We start from the raw sequence: 15,339 nt of genomic DNA on the forward strand, positions 1-15,339 counted from the left end.
CTCTCTCTCTCTCAGATTTTCCGGATATGGCTCAACTCACCGAAATCAGTCTATTGAATCGCTATGGGCATTGTGGTGGTGGTGGTGGTGGTATAGTAGTAGCAGTATACAGTAGGAGTTTTTGTAGCAGCAGCAGCAGCAGCAACTCTCGCTGACAGGTGATAGGTACTAATGATTACTGCTTTGCAAACACGTGTGAGTGACGTACCAGCTGTGTGTGCGTGTGTGTGTGTGTGTGTGTGTGTGTGTGTGTGTTTGAAGGCAGTTTAGCCGACTCGTACGTTGTTCTCACTATCTTTCCTTTGCAAACACACACGTACGCACACACACACACAAACACACACACGAACATAGACACAACCACACAGACGGATACTTACACCTGCACAAAATACACGAAAAAAACAAATACACAACGAAACACCTAAATATAAAATGTACACTTGGAGACAACAGCTTTCTGAGATACTTAGCAAATTACTACCGACACATTCTCTTCACGTATTGACCGCTGATTATCTCTAAGTAGACATCCACTTAAAAACAGCTCAGTTACATTATTAAAAAGGTTCTAATCCCTCCTACACATTTCTCTTTGCTCATTGTCATTCCCTGAATCTGTGTCTAAAAAGAACACAAGTTTTCTTTTCTTCAATATCTCTCTCTCTCTCTCTCTCTCTCTCTCTCTCTCTCTCTCTCTCTCTCTCTCTCTCTCTCTCTCTCTCTCTCTCTCTCTCTCTCTCTCTCTCTCTCTCTCTCTCTCTCTCTCTCTCTCTCTCTCTCTCTCTCTCTCTCTCTCTCTCTCTCTCTCTCTCTCTCTCTCTCTCTCTCTCTCTCTAACTCACGGAACCATTGTTATTATCATTACTACACTTATTATTAATACAAGTAGTAGTAGTAGTAGTAGTAGTAGTAGTAGTAGCAGTAATAGTAGATGTAGTAGTAGTAGTAGTAGTAGTGGTGCTGGTGGTGGTGGTGGTGGCAATAACGTAAAAAAGAAACGGAAAGCAACAACTAGCAAAGAAACCAGATAAAAATCGTACACCTTCGCTTATTGTCGAGAAAAAATTAAGGCAAACAGAGAGAGAGAGAGAGAGAGAGAGAGAGAGAATCAAATACCCAGTGTAACCAAACCTCAGGAGGAAGTGCCTGTAGCCGGCTCCCTCCCTCTCCCTCCCCTGCATAACTTCTCTATTTTCCTACCTCTACACCAGGTATGCATTTGATTATTTCCTAGACTCTCTCTCTCTCTCTCTCTCTCTCTCTCTCTCTCTCTCTCTCTCTCTCTCTCTCTCTCTCTCTCTCTCTCTCTCTCTCTCTCTCTCTCTCTCTCTCTCTCTCTCTCTCTCTCTCTCTCTCTCTCTCTCTCTCTCTCTCTCTCTCTCTCTCACACACACACACACACACACCTTTGCCGCCCGCCACCACCTGAAGTGAATAACAGCGACGTTCCCATGACAACTCCGCTCCTGCCCAGATTGTTGTCGACGCCGAACTCGCCTCGTCCACCACCGCCGCCACCCCCTCTCCCATCTCCTTCGTATGGGCGTATAATATGTGCGTCTATAGATAGCGCTTCGGTTTTGCGTCACTCCCAGGGTAATAAGTGTGTGTGTGTGTATGTGTGTGTGTGTGTGTGTGTGTGTGTGTGTGTGTGTGTGTGTGTGTGTGTGTGTGTGATGCTTAAGGGCGTTTTACTGCTGCACCCGCGGGCCGTATATTACTCATCCATTGTCTTGGCTACTGTGGCAAGCAGAAACATAGAAGGGTTATGCCGTATGTTCTAATAGATGCCCTCAACTTCCTATGTTCCCAATTTTATCTTCACCCTAAAACAATTGGTAAATACCCTTGCCCCCTTAAATGTTACATAATGCACTATCTTTGTATAGGTATTGAGTTATCTTGAAATGGTACCTTAACTCCCCTTAAATGTTAACTTAGACCTCATCAAATGGCATCACAAACCCTACCCTATAATTATAACCTAACCTAGTCCTTTTAAATGATAATCAGGCCCCCTTCAGTGGTAACCCACTCCCCTCTAAATAGTCACTTAGACCCCCTTGAATGGTAACTTAGTCTCCTCTCTTTAATTCATCTAACCCTTTAAATGATAACCTAGCCTCCTTTAAATGTTTACCCAGCCACGTTCAAATATTAACCTATCTCCCTTCAAACTTTCCCTTTCAACATTTCTCTCAAAAAGGTAACATAGCCCCCTTTAAATGGTATTGTAGCCCCTCTGAAATGGTAACGTATCCTCTCCAGTATCAATACCTTGGCTCTCTTACGCTCTGGCAAAAACGTAGATAATAGTCAATCCGTTTCCGAGAGTTGTCGGTACGTATCAGTTTATATTGAGCTGAGATATTTTATATATATATATATATATATATATATATATATATATATATATATATATATATATATATATATATATATATATATATATATATATATATATATATATATATATATATATATATATATATATATATATATATATATATATATATATATATATATATATATATATATATATATATATATATTTCTATATATATATATATATATATATATATATATATATATATATATATATATATATATATATATATATATATATATATATATATATATATATATATATATAACACCATACACAAGCAGACAAATAAATAAACAAACAAACTAACTAACTAACGCAAGAATTCAGCGCAGTTCCTGCTGTAGAATATCAAATAATTCCATACCATAGAAATATTTTCTATGCGATGTTATCACCTTTTCCTTGCAAAAGATATATTTAGAAAGCCCAACACAACACTATTCGCACATTTTATTTACAAGCTCAACGCGGAACACATTACACAAACACTTTCCATACAAGGCAGTGCTTTTCCCTGTTCAATTTTTGCTCCGCGTCTGCAACTCGATCTCTCGGAATGGAATACCAAGAATCACTTGTAAATTCTTCTTTTCATTTATCCTCACATTTATACATCAGCGTCATTAGCCTATAGCTTGAATGCAAAGGCTCAGCCGTTCCCTGCATTGTTTGTTTGTTTTTATTTAGCTTTCTTGTTATTCTCTCGGTCACAGGCAACTGATTCTGAATACTTTCACTGACCCTAATCGGTATTCATACTATATTTGAACCCTTTCGTGTTTTATGCTGTATAATTCACAGCGTATCTAATTCCTTTTGTAATGCGTTCAGGAGGACGCGAGTTCAATCCCCGACCGGTGCCACCAAGCTGGGATTTTTCAGCCGCCGCCGAGTGGCTTAAAACTACCCACATGCTGTCCAGAAGACCACCTATCAACCCGGACCCTAGATTCTAGGATTAAAGATGAGCTCCGGGAGGGCAGCATGAGCCAATGCAAGATGGCGCCACTATAAGCACTCGCCTGCGCCAGAACGGGCTGGGCCGACCATCAGGACCCACCGGGAAGAAGCCTTGGACCGACCATCAGGATCCACCGGGAAGAAGCCTACCGGCGCAATGGGCAAAGACGTAAAAGAAAAAAAAATCTGTTTCGTTCAATATTTAACCTCCTTTGTGCATGCTCTATGTGTTTTTGTTCATGCTGTACCTAATCCTCTTATCCACAACATTTAATCCATTTTGTACTACATGTTCTATGCATACTGTACATTATCCATTTCGTATATCAATTAATACATTAATTTATTTTCGTAATTTGTATTCTATTTATACTGTACGTAATCCCTTTTTGTACATCAATTAGTCCATTTCAGACTGTTTGCATTCCTGTTTATACTGTACCTAACCCCTTGTTATACACCAATTAGTCCGTTTCATACTGTATGTTTTCCTATTTAAAATGTACCTAATCCTTCATTTTTGCGAATAATTCCTTTCCTACTTAATTAATCATTATCGTAGTGAATCTGATCCTGTAAAAGCTGCATACATTTATTGATCTCGTGCTGTGCCTGTGACTCAAAAATTAAAAGGTAAAAAAAAAGGTAAAAATTTGCCAACCTTTTTTTTTTCATGTTCTCGCCCGCAAGCCACATTTATGCAGCGCGTCGCCCGGCGTTTAAAGGGGGGTGTTTTTTTTTTTTTTTTTTTTTTTTTTTTTTTTTTTTTGCCACTTACGGTTTTGTCAATATGAGTATGGTGTCAATATTTGCTTTTGCTCGTATCATTTTGGGATTTTTCACCCTTTCTCTCTCTCTCTCTCTCTCTCTCTCTCTCTCTCTCTCTCTCTCTCTCTCTCTCTCGCGCACGCGCGCGCGCGTGCGCGCTCTATACGCGTTACGTATACGCAATACCTATCAGTCCCGAGTGCTAAGCATATTATTCCTGTCACTGTTTTCTTATTCAGTTCCATGTATAAAAGTATTTGTTCACGTTACTCTCAATATTTTTTTTCTTGCCTTAGTTCTCTCTTTACTTTTCTATTTTACACTCGTTATATGCATTGTTGTAACTACCATTCGTTATTTTTCCTTTGTCACTTTTTTTTCATTTTAGTTTTGCTTCACGTTAGTCACACAGTCATACATATCAATCGTTGTGACTGCCCTTTGCATTTTCCTTGTCATTGTTTCCTTGTCCCGTTCCAGCGTCTGGGTTGCCTCGTCCGTCTCTCCGTCGGCGCACTTCTTCATCAGCGACAAGATCAACGTTCGTGTTCGGGGCTATCCCTCCCTAAGCCGGTATTGTTCTTCGCCAATTGTGCCGCGGAGAATGACTAGTCCACGCTCTTCTCCTGGTCTGACCTCCGACGTCTAGTGTATAAATCAGTCCGGACAGCGACCCCATTTGAGTCCCTAAGTATTTTTGTTTTTTGGTACATAACTAATACAAAGCAGGGACGTTCTAACATAAAATATCGAAAATACCGTTAGAAAAACAACGCTGAAATTGTACGCCGTTTTCTAGAATTTATTTATTTATTTATCTGTTTTCCAGAATTTATTTATTTATTTATCTATTTCTCTGTGTGTGCGTGAACTCGTCCTCACTCTCCTTTTATCCTCTCCTTCCTCCCACCTATTTACTCTACCCCATTTCCCTTCTCTTCTCTCATACTTCCTCTCTTCCTCTCTACTTACTCCTCGCTCCCCACATTCACGCTTCCTCTTCTAACCAGTCTGGCCGCTACACGTCACATATTCCTCGCTACAGGTCATTAGTAACAATCATTATGAACCCTAATTTTTCTAACTCAACAGCTAATGCGACGGAATTATGCACCGAGGCCACGCGCAGTTATGACGTATGCACCCAACTTTATTTACCTTAGATAACTACTACAACAGACTGTACATACGTCATAAAGAGGGAAGGCTGCGCAAAAGTGACACCAGTTATGCAAGCGTCCGCCACGATGGAAATGGAACTCAGCATCATGCGTCTTTTATGAACTAGAATCTTCATGAGGTGGGTAATTATAGTCTCATACTACCGTACGTAAGCAAGGAAAATTATCTATTCCACATTGACACCTCAAATACTTCTGCCACGTTATACACCTCTGCCACTCCGTCCCACTCGCCCCCCGATCCTCTGACCCCCCCCGCACGTTTGACGCAGGACCCGGCACCAGCGGCTCGTCTCCATATCTGCTTTAATGAGAGTAGCGGTGGCTTAATTCCTGTCAGGCTAGATTGCGACAGTGGGTGACGCGATGATGCATTTCTCCGGGAAAATGGAGGTCATGTGTGTGTGTGTGTGTGTGTGTGTGTGTGTGTGTGTGTGTGTGTGTGTGTGTGTGTGTGTGTGTGTGTGTGTGTGTGAGACAGAGTGTGTGTGTGTGTGTGTGTGTGAGAGAGAGAGAGAGAGAGAGAGAGTATGTTTATTCGCTTATTTATATCATGTATTTATTCATTAATTTATTAGGATAAATAGCAGGGTGACACTTTAATGCATAGCAAACAAACAACGTTGGAATGCAGACACACAGGCAGGCAGGCAGACAGGTAAATAGGTAGGCAGGCGGGCAGGGGAGTAGGCAGGGAGCTAAACACACACACAAGGCACAATCACCCAGCCGTCGGGACTTAAAAGAATCACTTATACGCGCCCTGTCCGCCCCTCGCCCTCACTCAGGCCTGGCGAGTAATGACACACACTTATCACCGTCCTCTGCATCCCCCAATACTGCCAACAACACTTTTCTATTACCACTTACAGCCGTGCCGCAAGCCTCCCCTGTCACCGCCTCTTTCCTCTTTCCCTTTCATCCTTCCTACATCCTCATACCCCCCTCCCCCTCCCCCCTCCCCCGAATGATGATGACGATATCTCTTAACAGAACTCGACTTTAAGATACGGCGGCCCATTAATGGCGGGTCAGCAGGATAATGGAAAAGGTAACCCCCTCAGGATTTATGGCGTGCGTGTGTGTGTGTGTGTGTGTGTGTGTGTGTGTGTGTGTGTGTGTGTGTGTGTGTGTGTGTGTGGCCTCAACTCTTGTAGGTATTCTTTTTTTCTGTTATCTCTCGTATCAGTGAAGTATGTGTTTCCATGTGTGCTTTTCGTGTGTGTATGCATGAGCCTGTGTACACATGACTGGTGTGCACATCTTACCTCACCTCACCTCAACCACACGTGTAACAGCAATCTTACCCCCCCCCTCCCACACACACACACACACACACACACACACACACACACACACACACACACACACACGGCTGCACGGGAACTGGACATTTTCATCGGCTTGTACGACTTTCATATTTGCTGCTTTCTCTCCTACTCACACCTGGCAGCGTATCGAATGTTAGCCCCGAGGAAACCTTCAGGACACACACACACACACACACACACACACACACACACACATATACATGTCAGCTTCACCCTCGAGCGCCACAATATTTAGCCGACGTAAAGGAGTACGTAGACTTTCCCTCTTTGAACATCATGAAGGCTTATCTCACCCTTCCACAGCAGAATGGGAACGTCAAAAGGACACCTAAAACACTCTGCTACCCTTGCATTACCTTTTGAACAGCCACACTACGGGCGCTCTTCCCTTACACTACACCACAACAGCAACAGCAACAGCAGCATCCTTTCCTCCCGAATTTTTCAGAAGCGAGGCTCCGAATCAACAAAGAGCGAGGCGAGCCACACCCCGCCCTCCCGTGGCTTAGGCTGACCTGATCGTTTTCACGGCGCATTAGACATATGGAAATACGGCCCATTAGACTTCCCGCCCCTGCGCTGGCCAGCCCCGAACACCCCCAACCAAGCCATAACCCACCCACCCCATCCAGTCCCAAGTCCATAACCCGATTTGTTGTTTCTTCTACCGATGCTGCCATGGGTGTTGCTACTCCTGTTAAACATTGTATCCCCCCTTGCTTATTCCTGCTGATCCTGCAACTGCTTAATCCCGCCCCATCACGACTCGTTCCCCGTAACCCGACTTGTTGTTTCTTCTACCGATGCTGTCATGGGTGTTGTTACTCCTGTTAGACATTGCATCCCCCCTTGCTTATTCCTGCTGATCCTGTAACTGCTTAATCCCGCCCCATCACGAGTCGTTCCCGTACTCGATCTACTGTTTCTTTTATCACTGCTGCCCTCACTGCTGAAAATGGTGCTGCTGCTGAAATGTTTAGCTTGCTGTTCTGCTATGATAAGACTGTCAGTGTTTATACCGAACCGCAAGATGTTTTTTGTTCAAATTTCCACGAATCATTGGCTTATTTTAACAAAGGTTCATAATTTTGTGTATTACTTGGTCAACTAACTCTGTTATCCCTCACTGCGGAGAGCATAATGTGACTAAAATGCAGGCCAAATAATCTCTCACACTAAAGCAGAAATTTTGCATGCCTCAAATATGGAAAAAAAATATGCACTTATCTTGAAATATGATCAAATAATATCCAAACGTGTCGAAATTTGTTGTGAAATAATACTCAGAAATAAGACCTTTTTACATTGCACGAAAGACGAATAAAAAGCCCGATGAAGAGCGAGCAAAAAAAAACATTTAGTCACCCTTCTTCATATTTCAACAAAACATGGAGCTATTTCAAAATCTATGTTGAAATATTTTTGTAACACGTGAAGCTGATGACGAGGTTTGCATGCCGAAAAAACTGTAACCTAACACTTCTCCTTTATACTCAACCTCTGTCTGCCTCCTACCAGTCAGCAGAGTCCTTCCTCGGAGCATGAAATAATACGAAAACGTTTTAAGACGAGTCGAATAGAACTAAAGACGTCACTCTCTTATCTACCGTTCATAAAGAGGCCTATGATATTTGGAGCAAGAGTGCCTAGTCCTTCCTCTCGCCTATTTTTTCTTAAGTCAGTATCTTCCTCACCTCATTTTTCTCTCCCCCTTCACCACGGCCCCACACGCTGCCTCCTTCTCCCTTTCCTCCTCCTCACCTATCGTCCGCAGCTCCCCCCGTACTCTTTCAACGCCCCTCCTTTGTGTCCACGGGTACCCCTCCTCCACCCCCACCCCCTACCCCCCTCCCTACCCCCTTGACCTCACCAGGTGGTCTCTTTGGTTGTGTTCGAGCAATAAATAAGTGGTGGGAAGGTGTCACCACACACCACGCCCCCTTCCCCCCTCCCTCCCTCCCTACCTTCGACCCTCCCCCCATCCCCCATATCCCTACACCCCCCACCTAGAATATCCCCCCTTCACCCATGCCCCAGCCCACCATCCTCTCACCCCACCCCTCTCTTCATCCCACAATCTACCCCCCAAGCCCACCCCTACCAAAAACCAACCCAACCCACAAGCCATCGAAACCCCACCCCCCATCCTCAACCACCATCACCACCACAAGCACTCAGGTAGAATGAACTACTTCAAGCAAAACATTTACTCATCAAAATACCACATGCCAACACACACACACACACACACACACACACTAAATGTATCTGTATATCGACCACATGCATGACGCCAAGGCAGTGGAAAAGACATACAGACAGCCTAAAGTGAGACAGTATTTTTAGCATTCCGTTTGTTTGTTTTTTACCGTCGCGAAAAAGAAAAAAAGAAATAATTGCTTTTATCCACTTCCATTTTTGCTTTGCCTCTTTGCTTGTTATTTAATTTGAAAGACGAATAAGATCATAAAATTTTATGTATTAACATTTTCAGATCGTTTCGTCCCATTTTGTTACGTAACTTTGAATTGATATTTATATAAAAAAACAAAAAGGTGACGAAGTTAAAACATAATATAGTAAATTTAGATTGGAGAGGTGGCTTGATATTTTCCTTTTGAAAGCGCTCAAGCAGTAGAAAGGAAAAAATATATATACTAGTTAACCTTTGCACAGGGAGGTTGGACAAGACAAGGATGAGATAGAGTAGAAAGTCGTGTAGAGGAAGGCCCACAGGAAGGGTGGATGCATCAGTCTTAATCATTTTGTTTACGAGTCGCGTACAAATAAATATTTCATCTCGTCTCATGGGAAAACAGTGCCTCGACCACCCCTTTTAATGCGCCATATTTCCCCAAAGCGTCCACCCACCATAACATTCTCTCTCTCTCTCTCTCTCTCTCTCTCTCTCTCTCTCTCTCTCTCTCTCTCTCTCTCTCTCTCTCTCCGCCAACAACATTACTTACCCCTATTTCCCCTTTGCTCCACGCTCGCCTTTCCGAGTTTCACCAATGTCTTTTTTTTCTTCAAATCTCTCTCTCTCTCTCTCTCTCTCTCTCTCTCTCTCACTCTCTCTCTCACACACACACACACACACACACACACACACACACACACACACACAGCCAGACTTAGCTATTCTTCTTCTCATTTTTTCCCCTAAACGGCCCCTTTCATCCTATATCCGTTCTTACTTCCACTCCTCCCCCCCTTCTCTCTCTCTCTCTCTCTCTCTCTCTCTCTCTCTCTCTCTCTCTCTCTCTCTCTCTCTCTCTCTCTCTCTCTCTCATAGTATTTTCCCCCCTTTTAACACCTTTATTTAGGTCGTTCTATTTTTTTTTTCTTTCTCACTTTTCTTTATATTTTTGCTTCCATTTTTTCTTTAATTTTTTTCAGCTCTTTTTTTTTTTACTGTTTCCGTGTCCCGTTTCTTTCTTTTATTTTCTCTCTCCTTCCCCCCTTCAGCAGCCCCCACCACACACACACACACACACACACACACACACACACACACACACAGACACACACACACACACACGCTCCCGCCACCCTCAAGATTGGGAGGTCGCGCGGCATTGTGAGTCTGTAAACCTTCTCGTTGGAGGCTACAAATGAGCCCTTTTGCGGTCTGGTGGGTCGCCAAAGGTTGATACATGGTGGGCCTCGGTCAGTCTTAAGGGGGAGCGAAAAGAAGAGGAGGAGGAGGAGGAGGAGGAGGAGGAGGAGATGGGTGAGAGTGATGAATGTTCGAGTGAGTGAGAAGGTGAAGGCTGGAGGAAGAGGAAGAGAGGAGGAGGAGGAGGAAAAAAATAAAGAGTTGTGTTCTGTTTGTGAGAGAGAGAGAGAGAGAGAGAGAGAGAGAGAGAGAGAGATTAGTTCTTTCTCGTAACCTTCTCCATCGTATTAATGTTCCTCTCTTCCTCCGTTATTTCCTTTCCCCTTTTTTGTTACATTTCCTTCATTCATCCCCTCATATAACACGTTCGTAGCCTCTCTCTCTCTCTCTCTCTCTCTCTCTCTCTCTCTCGCTCTCTCTCTCTCTCTCTCTCTCTCTCTCTCTCTCTCTAATCCCCCAGTATTTTCTCATTCATATTCTAGATTCCTTTTCCTCTTCGTCCTCCTCCTCCTCCTCCTTCTCCTAATTTTTCCCCGCATTTCCCATTCAAGATCCCTCCTCCTCCTCCTCCTCCTCCTCCTCCTCCTCTTCCTCACTTGTCAGAAAACCCAATGGTTCTCGCGTCATAACTTAAATTTAAAAACCACGACGAAACGGAATATTTGAGTCACCCCCCCCCCCTCTCTCTCTCTCTCTCTCTCTCTCTCTCTCTCTCTCTCTCTCTCTCTCTCTCTCTCTCTCTCTCCTCCGATCCATCTTTCCCTTTCCTTTCTCCTGACTTTCCTTTTCACCGCTACGTTTTCCCTCCCTACCTCTCTCCTTCTTTATCTCGGCATTCCTTCCTTCCTTCGCCCTGTCCTCTCCGGTGTTTCCTTCCCCGTCTCATTCCTTCACTCCCTCCCTCCCTTCCTCCCTCCTTCACTCATTCTCACAATCATCTTCCTAATTTTCTAACTGCACTTCCTTTTTTTTTCCATCATTGTCTTCCCATCTCTCTCCTCCTTCAACCTTTTCTTCCCTTCTTCATTATTTTTAGCCACGCATAATTTCCCCTATCTTCTTCCTCCTCCTTCGCTCATTTCGCCAAACTCATCGCCCAAATTTCCTAACTTTACTTCTTTTTTTTATTACTGCACTGTGTTTCCATTTTTCTTTACCCTCCTTTCTCTCCTTCCTTTTCTCCGTCATTTCTCCTCGCATTTCCTCCCTACCGCATGCGCTTCGCCACGCTTTGCCTTCCTAATTCCCTAAATTTATTCCCTCTTTTCTTTAGTTTCCTTCCCTTCTTTCTGCCCCTCTGTCCTCGCTTTCCCCTTCTTACCCCTTCACTTCTCGCTCTTCCCTTCTCCGTCATTTATCTTTGCATTTCCTCCCTACCGTATGCGCTTCGCCATGCTTGCCTTCCTAATTCCCTAACTTTATTCCCTCTTTTCTTTAGTTTCCTCCCCTTCTTTCCAGGGTTGGAAAAAACCCGGGTTTTTTTAAAAAAAACACAACCCACTGGGTTTTTTTGGGTTATTTTGGGTTTTATTGTTTTTTTTTATTATTCATATTTATATGTAAATCAGTTTAAATAAGCATTTAAAAAAGTAATCTAAAGTGAAATAAAAGGTTTGAAGTGTTATCTGAAGGCCAGACACTTGGTTGATACAAGTTGAACTTGTACTGTACTGGTACCGGTAACGGGTAAGTGGTAACTGGACAGGAACTGAACAGGTCAGGCTTGGCTACTGCTGCCTCAGTAGCCTACTCCTCACTCCTCAGAGGCTCAGTGTTGTTTCCATTATACAGACAGAAGAGGAATCAGAGGACCACAGCAGTTAGCAAAAATGCCTGCTGATAGTGGGAGAAAAAAGGCAGCTGAGTGGAATGAAGTTGACATTTTAGAAAATGAAAAACAGAAAGCAGCCTGTAAATACTGCAGCCAAATAATTAGTGCAAATGAGACCAGGAACTTAATCTCAAGATTAAAAGAAAACCCCTGTTTGATGTTATTTATAATTTCTTTTTTATGTTAAATGTATTTTTAAAAAACCCAAAAAAACCCACTTGGACCGGGTTTTTTTGAGTGGGTTTTTTTTGGGTGGGTTTTTTTGGGTGGGTTTTTTCAATGCCAACCCTGCTTCTTTCTGCCCCTCTGTCCTCGCTTTCCCCTTCTTACCCTTTCACTTCTCTCTCTTCCCTCCCTTCACATCTCCTGTTATCTTACTTAAATATTTAGTTCCTTCTTTCTTCCACACTGTCTTCAGCTCCTCTTTCTCCCTCGTTCCTCTCCCTTAATTCCTCGTTTTATTGCTTCCATTCCTACACATTTACATTCCCCGTCTCTCCTTCTCTTCCTTCACATTTGTCTCATCTTTCATTCTATATCTCCCCTTGTCTCCCGTCTCCTTAAACATCGCCTCCTATGTCCTAACAACTACTTACACATGTCAAAACAACTGGGCACAAACAAGCTCCTTCGATGACACAAAAGGATGGAACAACGAACCATACGCTATTTTTTTTTTTTTTTACAGCAGAGGAAGCAGCTCAAGGGCAAAAAAAAAGGCAACAATAATGAAAAAAAAAAGCCCGCTATTCGCTGCTCCCACAAAAAAGCGCTCAGAGGAGTGGCCAAATGATGATCAGCCTGCTCTTCCCTTTCTTTATAATGCAAGTATAATTCCTCGAGGTATAAGGGCACCATCTTCATATTCTCTTATTCTACGGCTCCCTTCTGAATCCAAAAACAACAGAGAACGTAATATAAGTAGATAAGTTCACGGATAGGGCGGCTTCATGGTGGTTTAATACATACGAGCTGCCCTGTGTAAGCCAATTGACCTTTTGCAGACTCCTTGTTTTCCTATGTTCTTACGTCATCTCACTACCCACGTCGATCCTCTTCCTTTCATGTCTACTCTCTGCTATCAATGCTTATCCTCCTTCGACCGGATGATTGGACACCGTTATATAAGCGATGTACTGGCGTCTTGTTTCCCTAGTGACGCGGCACAACAGACTCCTTCAGCCTCTGTATAATTCAGCACGGAGGGTCAGAATGTTTTGCTGTGTCTGGGTGTGTGGGTAGTGTAGGTGTGAAGGAAAACTATTTTTATTGTAGGAAGAGACAGTGGAAGGATTACATTACGAAATATAATGAAATGGTACTTCTATAAGCGAAAACAGATGGGGCTGACGAAATGGTTGATATAGGAATATATGTTTGGGTGGAATGAATGAGTGCCTGGGTAAAGGGATGGGATGAGTGAATGTGTGGGTGTGTTTCGATGTGACTGGGTGAGTACATATATGGACGCATGGATGAAGTGCATGAGTGAGTGTGGGTATGTATGAGGGTTCGTTGATGTAAAAGTGTATGCAAAGATGGATGAGTACATGAATCCATAGATGAAGTGAATGGAAGCGTGGGTGTATGACACTGGGGGGGATGGATGAGTGTATGGGTTATGGGTGAATGTATGGATGTAAGGTGAATGAATGTATGAGTATATGAAGCACGGGTGGAATATGAGTATGAGGGGCTTTTTTTTTTTTTACAGCAACGAAAACAGATCCCGGGAAAAAACGAGACAAAAAAAAAACAATAAAAAATAGTGAGCTATAAATGGGTGAGGTGAATGAGTGTGATGATTCAATAGGTGAGTAGGAACGCATGGGTGGAGTGAATGGATGTGTGCCCGCATAAGAGGATGAATTACCCACAGCATAACAAGACCGATGAAGCACGAAACAGAGATAAAGAGACGCCTGACCTGAGCATAACAAGACAACGACTGAACCATAACGATCTCACAAGTACCCCAAGAAAAGAAGATAAACAGGGATACGGGAAATGGAGGTAAAGAAGGCAAGGAAGAAGTAGATGAAGATGAAGAAACAGAGATGAACAGACGCCTGGCCGAAGCATAACGAGACAACGACTGAACCACAACGATCTCACAAGTACCCCAAGAAAAGAAGATAAACAGGGATACGGGAAATGGAGGTAAAGCAGGCAAGGAAGAAGTAGATGAAAATGAAGAAACAGAGATGAATAGACGCCTGACCTGAGCATAACAAGACAACGACTGAACCACAACGATCTTACAAGTACCCCAAGAAAAGAAGATAAACATTGATACGGGAAATGGAGGTAAAGAAGGCAAGGAAGAAGTAGATGAAGATGAAGAAACAGAGATGAACAGACGCCTGGCCGAAGCATAACGAGACAACGACTGAACCACAACGATCTCACAAGTACCCCAAGAAAAGAAAAGAAATAAGGATAAGGGAAATGGAAATAAACAAGGCAAGGAAGAAGTAGATGAAGATGAAGAAACAGAGATAAAGAGACGCCTGGCCGAAGCTTCATGAGACACCGACACAGCCACAATGATCTCGCAAGTACCCCAAGAAATAAAGATACAGACATATGAGAAAAAAAAAAAAAAATAACGACAAGGATGAGGAGATAAAGAAACGGAGATAAACAAACGTCTTACCGAAGCATAACAAAACAACGACTGAACCACATCGATTTCAAAAGTACCCCAAAAAAAAAAAAAGATGAACAGACATACGAGAAAAGAAGAAAAAAATGACGACAAGAATGAGGAGATGAAGAAACGGAGAAAAACAGACGCCTGGCCGAAGCATGACAAGACAACGACTGAACCACATCGATCTCAAAAATACCCCAAGAAAAAAAAGATGAACAGACATACGAGAAATGAAAAGAAAAAATGGCGAGAAGGATGAGGAGATGAAGAAACGGAGATGAACAGACGACTTAACCACAATGATCTCACAAGTACCCCAAGAAAAAATATACATACAAGAAATGAAAAGAATAAAATAACGATAAGGATGAGAAGGTGAAGAAACGGAGAAAAACAGACACCTGGCCGAAGCATGACAAAAACAGAGAAATAACCAAAACAATCTCACCATCACCTCAAGAAAAAAAAACAGAGAAAGGAGAAATGGAAACAAATAAGGCAAGGAATAAGGAAATGAAGGAACAGGAGAAAACAGACGCCTGACCCGAAGCATAACTAGACAACGACACAACCAAAACAATCTCACCATCACCTCAACAAAAAAATA

The sequence above is a fragment of the Eriocheir sinensis genome, unplaced genomic scaffold (assembly GCF_024679095.1).
Source record: "Eriocheir sinensis breed Jianghai 21 unplaced genomic scaffold, ASM2467909v1 Scaffold657, whole genome shotgun sequence".
Lineage (NCBI taxonomy): Eukaryota > Metazoa > Arthropoda > Malacostraca > Decapoda > Varunidae > Eriocheir > Eriocheir sinensis.